The 11,949-nt window shown below is 36.4% G+C and overlaps 1 long non-coding RNA gene across 1 annotated transcript in view; it reads left to right on the top strand.

Annotated features, from left to right (window-relative positions):
* Window positions 1-5,988, top strand: part of LOC120314540 — a 153,917-nt gene extending 147,929 nt beyond the window's left edge. The window contains exons 4-5 of the long non-coding RNA XR_005558475.1: window positions 4,000-4,106; window positions 5,445-5,988. This is a non-coding gene — a long non-coding RNA (uncharacterized LOC120314540). The remainder of the gene's footprint in view (window positions 1-3,999; window positions 4,107-5,444) is intronic.
* Window positions 5,989-11,949: the final 5,961 nt, after the last annotated feature.

Here is an 11,949-nt window from a genome sequence, read left to right on the forward strand (position 1 = left end):
GCTAAAATGGATGATAAAATTGTCACTGGCCATATATTAACAGGTGCTGTAAAAGAACTCTATGATCAATCATAGTTCCCTCTAGGAATGACTGCTTATATTGTCAGGACCTGTTGTATAGCAGCAGTGCACAATGGGAGTAAGAAAAGTAGATGAAGTAGAGTGTGGTAGGGTGAAAAAAAGTAGAAGGAATGTTGTGTTGCTCCTAATAATGGGAAACAGCAATCTTGATCGCTGAGCAGGCAGTTTACAGTAATTCTCAATCCTATGAGTGATTTTATATACAACAGTGGTTTTAGATGAAAGTACATTCAGTTGAATTCTGTGAAGTATGCATGTAGTCAATTCATGCTGTGTGACTCATCCACTTTGCATATATTCTGAAAAATGCATGTAAAAATGAAGGTGGTACAAAGTGTTCTCAAAATATTCAAGAAACAAAATAAACAAATCATATTTTTGTTAAAGACCAGGGAAAGGAAGATCCTGTCTTGGAAAACCCACAATTCAAACATACCCCTTTTTGTCTTTTTTGAATATAGTACATCATTTATTTATAAGGCTGATGTGCCACCAAGTACCCTTGCATTGTTCTGTCCTCAAAACAACCTGAAAGGAAATGTCCCATAGAAAGTGTGCCAAAAGCCACACAATAAAGCTTTACATTTCCCCATCAAATCTCCTCTGCTTTTGACCTATTGCCTTCTTCCTTTTACAGTCGTCAGCTGTCTTGATAGCTGTATTGAATCATAGTTATTTCCTTTCTAAACAAAATTTGCCCAGTAACCAAGGCCATTATTTACCTAGTCAGAAAAATATAGAATTCAATTATCAGTTGTAAAAAAAAAATATGTTTCTTCCCACATCATCAACCTGCACCTTTCTGACATCACCAAGGGTAGTTCTTCCATCTTTTTCCTACTCTATCTTTGATGAAACATTAATATGTGAGAAAATTAATTGGTCTAAAAATTGCAATCCCTTTCAACAATTGTTCCTTTTATTTTGTTATATAATTGTGATATTTCAAGAGAGGTCTTACAGGATTTTATTGCCACAGCCTTTTTATAGACTAAGTTAAAAGGTCCCAAAATACCCATTTAGAATCTCAGATGACTCTTTGAGAGAACACTCTGGAGAAAAGAATTCTTACAGTATGTTAAGTAAAAGTGTGTTTAGCATGGAAGAAGATTATTTCAGGGATCTCAAATGGTACCACACTCATTTTCATAACTTTCCATGAGTCATTGTGCTACATTATAATGACTACATTATAATACATCTTTGGATTTAGCTAGAATGAGATGAAATATGATTTTATTTTTTCCATTTAACAATGTATACCTCCAAACTCATAACATTTGATTTTATTCAATGTTTGTGATATACATGTACTATAAGTTTGATGATTATGCATATTCATCCATTGATCCCATCCTTTTAAAAGTAGCATTTTCATATTTTATATCACCTTATGTGTTCAAGAATCAACACTGACTTATGCGTCAAGTGGTTTTTCTTTCAGGTGATCAATATATCATAGTTCTCACTTGGCATCCCAAGTTGTTGATGTAAAGCCTATGGAGCAGATTGAGAAAAATTTAATATGCATAAAAAAGCTGAGGAGTGAATTAAAATACATTGTATGTGACAAAAAGGAACTTCCTTCAGTTTATACTTTCTGTTTAGAGAGTTGAAATTGTTGGATGGTCAACAAAACAAAGAATTTTTAAAAATAGAAATGCTTTAATAGTTCTAACCAGTGCTTTTTTTCTATAAAAAAAAAAGTGTCAGAATTCACACATGTCATACAACCTGCCTTGCCTACCCTACAAGGTTCCATCCAAAAAAGGTGCTGGTACTCCGTTCTGGGCGTTCTAGGAGAAAAAAAGCCCTGGTTCTAACAGAAGTGTTTTCATTGTCTTAGTAAAGTTTAAAATGTCCAAATGAGAGCCAACAATGATATCAGAAGAGCGTCAAACTGAAGTTTAGTTATCCTTAAAGTGTTAAAAGTAGCAATAGAATGAATTTGTTGCAGTGCAGAGTTAAATCACGAGCTATCAGGGTCGAGAAATGTTGCTTTTAGTTGGAATTGTGTATTTAATTTTGAAGACAATTCATTTTCATGATGGGGCATTTGGAATTTTGGGAACATGCCATGGACATTACTCAGATTGTTTTCCATGGCAGGCATGACTGATCACAACCACCAAAAGGCAACGTGGCTCTCTGCCACCATCTTGAGCTTCCCAGTTTATCCCAGTACTTCCAGTTTATCTTAAAAAGAAGCAGCCATCTACTATTTTTATTTTTAAAGAATGCCTTAGGTATCTATGTGCATATTGATGGGAATAATGATTGGCATTAGCTGGATGTTGGTCAGAGCTAAGTCAATTTATGTATATCTGCTTCAATATATTTTTAATCAGTAAAAATCATTTTGAAGACTTTGTCCCCATTTACTCATAGGAGCTTTTAAATGTAATTAGGTGGGCAGCATCTGGGAAATCTTTGAACGATGCTTTTTTGTATATTTTTTATCAATTTTTATTTTTTCATGAATCATCAGACAAATGCACACAAATTTTATGCATACAGAAGATGAAGATCTTGACCAGACTGAGTCTTAGTTGGTACTGCAGGAATTAGCTGAAGTGAGAGCACCTAAGAGTCAGCTGATTCAACTGATACTTAGTAATGAATCACAAGCATCTGTTTTCCAATTTATGAATTAGTCACAGCACTAATAATTAAGTGTCTAGAATGGAGAAATAATATTTTTAAAATGTTTTCCAAAATGTATTGACATGAAAACTTACCAAGTGATGGTAAACTTACTTTGTGTTCATTGCTTCCTAATGGTTTGGTAACACATCTTGCAAAACATACTGAACAATTCTTAGAATTAAATCAGAAATGACATTTTCTCTTAATAGTTCCTTGAATTGGCATAGTAAGTGTTTCTATCATAACTAGACTCTGCTTTTCTAACTTGAAAGTGTGTAAAGATAAATGGATTTTCAGATTTTGACTGTTTCCTTTGTGGGTTTGTTTTCATTGTTCAGCTGAAAAAATCACCCAAACATTTTAAGAGGCAATGACTGTAGTAGTAATACTCACAGAAACTACCTCCAGGTTGCTAGTGCGGAAATTGTTCTTGCTTCAAGGCCTTCTCTCAAGTCCAGAGCAAGGAGAGAAATGAGGAAGATATAAACACAGTTCCATGTCCTGCTTAATAGAGTCCTAAAAAGATTAGGAGGGATCATAGGAAGCTATACAAATTCCACAACTCTCTGGGCTAACATTCAAAAAGTAGTGAGGTATTCCTTGCATCTTGGGAAATTGCTTATTGGTCTACATCCTAAGCACCACTACCATAAATAATGCAAGATAATTAGCAGTTCTCTTCCTATGTGCTGAAGATGTGTTTTTTTTTCCTTAGTAGATTATAAACCACTACTCTTCTGCCAGATAAGCAAAACAATAAATGTTCAAAACCAATAAACCTTTGTGGTTTTGAAACATGACTAGAGCATTTGCATTATGAATAGTAATTAACTGACCATTTTTTAAAATAGCTTTTTTCCTCAAAGCCAAAAGACTGAAAAGGAACGATCCTAGATCAGTAAACTGCAATAGTTACCTTCTTTCTATATACACTTATAAAGAGATGCTAAAAGCAAAATGTAACAAGAAAGGACTTCAAAGTGCCATGCTGAGTTGGGTTTGAATTTTATTATTTGGCATGCTTTTATGAGCTACACTGAAGTTTTGTTAAAACAGGGGTCCCAATCCCTGGTCCATGGACTGGCACTGGGCAGCAGCATGCCAGAAATTGGGCTGTGCAACAAGCAAAGTCCTATCCGTGGGATGCAGGCAGCATGCAAAACCACACCCCTCCAGTCCACGGAAAAAACTCTCCATGGAACCAGTCCAAAAGGTTGGAGGGCTGCTGTGCTAAAAAGTAATATGCAAATAATTAAAGTTTTTCTCATTCAGCACTTTCCAGCGGTAAGCAGACAGCTAACAAGATTTGGGAAACTAAGCCATGCTTAGGATGGAACAGAACTTCAAGCCAGAAGATAGGATCATGGAGCAAGTTGAAGGTAATGAACAAAGAAAAACCAAGGACTGGAACATATCAGAGGTCAGGAAGAGTTCATTGCTCAAACAAGGTTTGAATGGGAAGCTCCTGAAACTTCTTCCAGTTCAAACAGTAAGGCTATTTCACCCATAAGACTATGCATGCAATGTGGTTGGGCACTTTATTTCTGAATCAGTGTTTCTTAATCTTGGCAACTTTAAGCTGTAGTGGTTAGCTGGTGAATCCTGAGGGTTGAAGTCCACACAGCCTAAAAGTTGCTGATGTTGAGAAATATTGTTCTGGATTATCATTGTGTTGTTTTTCACTGTTGCTGCTACTCTGTTGCTGATAAATAATGACAGATGTAACTCACATAGGGAAGACTTTGAACACGTTCTAGGCATGGTAATTATTATTAATCTCTATGGAAATCTCAATTTCTTTAAACAATCCTTGAATTGCAAAACACTGATATTTTAACTTGCACAGAATGATTGTATGTAATTAGAGAAATTGTCAAAGTCATGAATTGTGGCAAAAGTGGAGCTACAGGCATTCCACAAACTTCCCTGAAAGCCCATTTTTTTCAGCTGTTTCAGCAATAGGCCGTCATTATATTTCTTGCCTCCATTACTACCAAATTGAATATACTCATATATATATATCTGATGCAAATCTAAAAAACAATAAACAGGAATAATGTTTCTCCCCAGAGTGGAAAAACTGATAATATTTGCACCTATTCAGTGAACAATTTCTAAGTTCCTTCTTTATTGTTAAATTTGACTTGACCTGCATTCCTTTCAAATAAATGATTGCCCTTTTAATGCTGAACGATCCATCTTAAAATAGGACATTTTATCAACAATGCTTTCATATCTTGTTTCCCAAAATTCCCTGCTCAAATCCCTTTTTTAAAAGTAAAATCAAGGAAAACACTTTCAGATACAAAGGAAAAAGAACATAGAATTGGCACCAGTACACATTTACAAAAGCACAGAAGTGTTTTTTGGATCCTGGTTATTCTTATTTAATGATACTCTGTATTGTTATTCTTCAAATAGTCGAAAAGATACTTCTCTAAGTATTCCTCAAAACATGTATTTGTCTGCTTTGATTTTTTTTGACTCACAGGCTTAGATTTTTTTAAAAAGTATTAATTTAATATTTTTATTTCTGCACATTTGGAATTTATCAATAAAGTTTATAAAATATAGAGATAAATAAATGTCTGATCTGGTTTACATCACTGATTCCATCTATGCATAGTGTTTACAGTATTTGACAACAATAATTCTGAATGTTTTGTTCACATGCCATCTATCACTGTTGGGCTGCGGTATTTCCTGATCCATTCCAGATGGAGATGCTGCTGAAACTTCATGCAGACCTTGTGCATATGCAGAGTAAAGGGATGGAAACGTGAGAAAATCCTGCTATGCTACAAAATACATTCCCAGATATAATGAATTATGTGTCACATGCAACCTACAGATCTGCTGCTTCAAAGCATGAATGTGGCCAAGTTAATCGTTAATCAAGTTCATAACAAAACATATGTAACCAATAGAAACAAAGATGTGACTGTTGATGCTCAAGTACCAGAATGAATTTAAAAATGTATGCAAAACTTTCTAGAACAATTCTCCAATGCTATCTTTAGTAAATGATATTGCCACATGATCCTGCAATCCTATAATTACTTACCTAGAAGTGAGTCCTACTGACCTAAACATGCCATATTTCTCTGACATTTTTGTTCATTGTTTTTTTTTTTAATTCAGACCTGACTGGATATTGTTTCTGAGACAATGAATCACTTTGTCTTTCTACTGTGATGTGTTTGTGAGAGATAAAAAGATTCTATCTGTATTTGTTTACTGTGCCTGTATAAAAGATAAATAAATGAGAGCTTTTCTTCTGCATTGTGTCTAGATTACCATTTAAACTTCACTGCAAAAGTGACTCATTTATATAAAATAATTTATATAAAATAAATGGGTGGTTCTGATCATGCAAAACTATTAATTTTAAAAATCTGCATTATCAGAATCACTCCAGGGCAATTTGCAACCCTACTATAACATTTCTTAAAACTAAAATTAAAGATATATATATGGTGAGAAATAAAATGATCACCAGGGTAATAAAACTATAAAATTTATTTAAAAAGCGCCTAGCTTTCGCCGTCACCTGCCGGCATCCTCAGGGCTAGTACGCCAGGGAGTGAGAGAGTCACTTTTATAGATGTACTAAAGTCTGCGCACGACTCCTCGACCTCGTCATCGGGCCTAATTGGTATGACTGCGCACGGCTGATCTGTTCCTTCCCGTTCATTTCGGTCACATGTTCATCCTCATCCATCCTTCTTTCCCCCAATCTTGGGGTGGGTGGGTAAATGCCTCTGTTACTGCACTGGTCTCTATGTTTTAACTCTTCCCCCTCGGGGTCAGGTGGCAGTATACATCTCGTGTTTATTTTGCAATTCCCCTTCGTCCCGTTGTCCTTCTTGCGGCAAGTTTTTCCTTTGGTTTTGATGTTTTCAAACCAAAGGAAAAACTTGCCGCAAGAAGAACAACGGGACGAAGGGGAATTGCAAAATAAACACGAGATGTATACTGCCACCTGACCCCGAGGGGGAAGAGTTAAAACATAGAGACCAGTGCAGTAACAGAGGCATTTACCCACCCACCCCAAGATTGGGGGAAAGAAGGATGGATGAGGATGAACATGTGACCGAAATGAACGGGAAGGAACAGATCAGCCGTGCGCAGTCATACCAATTAGGCCCGATGACGAGGTCGAGGAGTCGTGCGCAGACTTTAGTACATCTATAAAAATGACTCTCTCACTCCCTGGCGTACTAGCCCTGAGGATGCCGGCAGGTGACGGCGAAAGCTAGGCGCTTTTTTAATAAATTTTATAGTTTTATTACCCTGGTGATCATTTTATTTCTCACCATGAATACTCCCAGGGTTCATATTTTTAATTTTCTTAAACAGATAGATAGATAGATAGATAGATAGATAGATAGATAGATAGATAGATAGATAGATAGATATGTAAAAAAATTATATTAAAGTAGTCAGGTTAATTTAAAACCTCATGTGCAGGATGCAAATTTCAAAACATTAATATATTCACCAAGGCCTAGGAAAATAAAAACCTCTTTGCCTGACATTGGAAAGATAATAAAATAGATGCCAGGCAACCTCTCTGAGGAAGGCCTTCTAGATCAGGTGAGATTACTAAGAAGATACTTATTACAGATCAGAATGGGAAAACATTCAGACTTGCATTTGAGAGGATGAACTTAGCATATGGACAGCAATATATGGAAGAGCTATCCCTTTAAATACCATGATCCGAAACCACTAGAAATATTAGTTTTTTCAACTACAAACAGATCAAACTGGGACAACCATGTAAACTGGCTTTTTGTGAAACTGAAGTTTTTAGTTCATCTTCAAGTTCCTGTATAATGAAGTAGATAAATCTAGAGAAGTTACCAGGACATAGATTGCTGATCTGAGGTTATAGCTAATATATCAATATTTTTCCAAAGATATTTTGAAATCTGCATTTTGTTTCTCAAAAAATTGTTCCATTTGCAGGATCATTCAACATGCAGACAACTCTTCTTCATCGCCACACCTTCTGACGTCATGGCTTTAATGCTTATTCCCATTACAGATTTCATTCATTTGCATATTAATTGAAGAGGACACATTAATGAAATATAAGTGCCAGGATAATGCTAAAGGTAGGGACATCCTGTGCTCACTGAAAATAAGTTTCACAAGTTGGTTTCCTGGAAGAGGCTTTTAGTTTTTACTTCCAAAAATAAACATATTTTTTCCATTAAAATATGGTACTGAAATAGTTTTCTCTCTTCTATGAGTGAGTGTGAATGTGCTTACATAAGCATTACATTTGAAGAGGTTCTTTTGGGCAAAATATCCATCTTCAGCTTCATCTAGCTTTTATCTAGCAGGAAGGGGGGAAATGTCATACGGCTAATAGCACCTCTGAAGATGGAATTTATCCCACATTATAATATGGATTAAAAGTGTTACAAATCATTTTCAGGATGTATTGCTGATGGCTCACAGATGCTATTTAAAGAAGAACAATTCAGTAAGCTAAACACCTATCCATATTTCACATCACATCTAGTTAGGCTCTCTATACTAAAGGGGTGCGTGTGTGGGTGTGAATGTGTGCATGTGGGGGTGTATACATGCATGCATACATACAGAACTGTGACATAGCATTGTTGTGTCACTATTCACAGAACAAAGATAATAATACTTAGACTTCAGCAATCAAGAGCCAATAACCCATGAAAAGACTAATTAAGCAAGAGGGGGGGGTTAATTAAAGCTCAATTCAGCCTTTCTTTTCCCTTCAGTGGGATTAATCTTTTAATGTTCATATGTTTCTCTCCTGCACTCCGCTAGTTATATGAGCATAGCCATCTATCAAAGGACAGTTTGACATTTTCTCATGGCCAAGGGATTCAATGTGTTATTTGTTACCAGCATGCTCCTGGATACATCAAGCCCAGCTCTTGGCTTTTAGAAAGGAGAGTTATTCTAAACCACTTACTCATTTACTCATATGCCAAATTCATGCAGGGAGAGTCTTTTGGCACAATATTTTATTTCTGACTTATTACACATGCCTTTTTTTCATGCCCAGTATTGAAAACAGAAGGTGTACCATTCTAAAAAAGCCCACTCTATTCTCCTTCTCCCGGAAAGCTAATACCAAACATAACAGTAAATGAACTTTTTCAAAAGGTTAAATTTGCTTTCATATAAAACATTTTTCTTACGGGAAACAGAGGCAGAATGTTAAAGTGAAAACTTAAAAGGAATTGTGCATGGGCTCTAAGGACTATATTATTATTTAAAACAAAATAAAAGCAAAAGCTAATGGAAAGTTTAAAAAACAAAATAGACTCAGAACTTTATTTGGATAACAGGATAAGCAGCCCAAGACAGAAATTTTTACTCCTTTGTTAATAATTCTAAAATGCAGTGCTATCTTTACTATTTTAAATGGAATTGAAAAAGTTATTTATTACATTCCCAAGTCCCGGTGATTGGGGAGGGGGCAGTTACACATTGTTAAAAATAGTTAAAAACAAAAAAATGAATAAAGAGCAAAGATGGCAAAAAATGAAAAAAGCACTCCTCTTGGTCAACTTTCATAATTATATTTGTACATTTCTGGAAAGTAGTATCCAGAAAGGTTTGGTTAATGGGGTTCAGTTGAACCTTTAAGTGAATTTTGAGATAATTTTGCATGAATTTGAAGATATATTGTGTGCACATTGTGTGTCCTGACCGAGGGTCATCAGTGAATTTTGGACATTGGGAATTTTTGTTCCTGAGATGCACCTGGTGAGATGGCAGAAGCAGAAGAAAGTTGAGGGAACCAAGCCCTGTAACTACTCTGCCATTTTGCCATCTATAGTCAAACTAGGCTGTTGTTGAATCTATCCCATTCAATTCTCCTCCATCTCTTTCCACCTATCTCTGGGCTATATGGAATGAAGTGGCCTTGATGTGATCTGCACTTTGACCCAAATTGCATCTGTGCTTAGGCCAGGGAGGAGAGGGGGAGAAAATGGTAGATGAGAGTGGATGGGTTTGGATGGTTGGTTGTCCACAGTGATATTTTAGCCTAAACCGCTAGGTGTCTGAAGGCAGGAACAGGTCATCACTGTACAATTTAGAGCAAGGGTGACAGCAAGGATGGTTGAATGTAATCTATGGCTTAGGAGAGGATGGGAGAAGTGGACATCAAGGGGGGAAGACAGAAAGTTCCATCTAGATTGTGAAAATATAGTAGCAAGTTAAATCTATTGATGGGAATGCTGGGGCCAGTGGCTAAAATCTGTCCTACCCTTCAATTCTCAATATTCATCCCCAGGGCCAGTTCTTTAGTTTCATGGAACTCTTGATCTCCAGTTATTATTACTAACTACAGGATTGGCAGCCATCCTTCCATGTACAACTGAGATCTGGGTGGACCTAGAGTTTCTCCCCTTGGAAATATGTCTATTTGGCACCAATCATAAGCCCAGGATGGGGATGAAGAGGTAGGTCAGCAGTTATCATCTATAAAATCTTAATGACTTTCAGAAGCTCTCTGATACACACTAAGTATTGCACTTTAGATCCTGTTGTTATGTCTTGGAAGTTGTAATATAATTTAGGAACATAAAAGATCACCATCACTTTGCCACAACATCACACTATCACAACAGTCATTTTGCCATGGTTAGATAACACTCTCTCCAATTAATTGTATCTAAAAGGGGGATGTGGTGTGATGGACTACAGTGAAGTGGCAGTTTCCCAAGAAGAAAGGAAGTATCACATCTGCACTTTTATCTGCTTATTTTTCCTAAGAATTTGATGGAGAGAAAGGCCAGGAAAAGGGAGATAATTTGTTAGATTGTGCCTACAAAGGGGGAGATGGTGTGATGAACTACAGTGAAGTGGCAGTTTCCTAGGAAAGAGGGAGCCTATTCCCATGAGAAGAGATAATGCAGCTCGGAACTAGATTATAGTCAGAGAAAGAGAGTTAGGATGGCCACTCCCTAGAATCTCGAAAGATATATCCAGTAGGATGAGAGTAGTATAAATTTAATCTAGTGAAATTCTGTTTATACAGTATGAGCAAATAAAAAATTGAATTTGGCTGGATGTCACTTTTGGTCTCAATCTAACACATTCTAAACTTCCTGGTATCCCATATGGTTTTGTCTTAAAGCAGGCAGTGGCAGATGTTTCTCTATCAGGATGCAAAGAGAAAATATCTGCTGCAAACTCCACACAGGCATTGGGAAGGACATCCAGCCAGTAAATGCTCAGCTCCATTCAGTTGACCCAACTCCATCCCAAATCAAGTGATTAAGGGGTTGCAAAAAGAAAAAAAATGCTTTTATCTTAAGAATATGATGGGTGGTTCTACTGAGCCTTGATTACTGTCTGGAGGGCATGTATTGACAGGTTTGGATCAGATTGATCCTACCAGGCCTATCGCTATGAATCAATCCTGAAGTACTCTTGGTTTTCTGACAAAAAAAGACACTTAAAACACCTTTGTAAGAAGATGAAGAATGAATCTGACCAAGCATAAGAAAGAGCCCATATTGGGGATTATACTGAAGTGATAAGGGTGACAAAACATAATTATTTTTTGTTTTTTTATCACAGAGATATCAATCCTGCAGTTTTCTTTTTCTGCTGGGGAGAAATAAGCCACAGTATTGTCTGGATGGCTGCTATGAGGAACTTTCTAGGGTTCTGGCAGATAAAGCCATTCAGATCTACTCGGAATTATACTTCAATCAGGCAAAACCTCTTGAGATGATGGAAGCAAGGTCATAAAGCCTTAATGGCCTAGAGCTTGGTTATTACAGGTGTGGATCATAGATTCAGTTCATCTACACAATTCAGCAGAGTGGGTATGCTCCAGGTTTCGTGAATCTATTGATGTTCAAATGAACTCTTAAAACTTAGCTGTTACCCCAGACTGTGGGACAGAGTAGGTAGCAGACCTTTTGTGGAATTTGTTAGAATTTGTAGCGGGGGGAGAGTTATTTCTGGATGTTTGCTTTTTGAATCGTACAGCTTTAAAGCAAGCAAAGTATTGTATGCTTGTTTAAAATTTATACTGTATGCTGCCCAGAATCATAATAGATCACCCAGCCTATACAGTAATTAAATAAATAATCTGCTCTTCAGTCCAAAAGAAAGCACAAAATGACTAATGTATCTAAATATATTTAATAACTTGTTATCAAAACAAGTGACTTTTTGATGAAATTTCATTCAGTATCTTAAGAA

The sequence above is a fragment of the Crotalus tigris genome, unplaced genomic scaffold (assembly GCF_016545835.1).
Source record: "Crotalus tigris isolate CLP2741 ecotype Arizona unplaced genomic scaffold, ASM1654583v1 scf7180000018941.1685476, whole genome shotgun sequence".
NCBI lineage: Eukaryota > Metazoa > Chordata > Lepidosauria > Squamata > Viperidae > Crotalus > Crotalus tigris.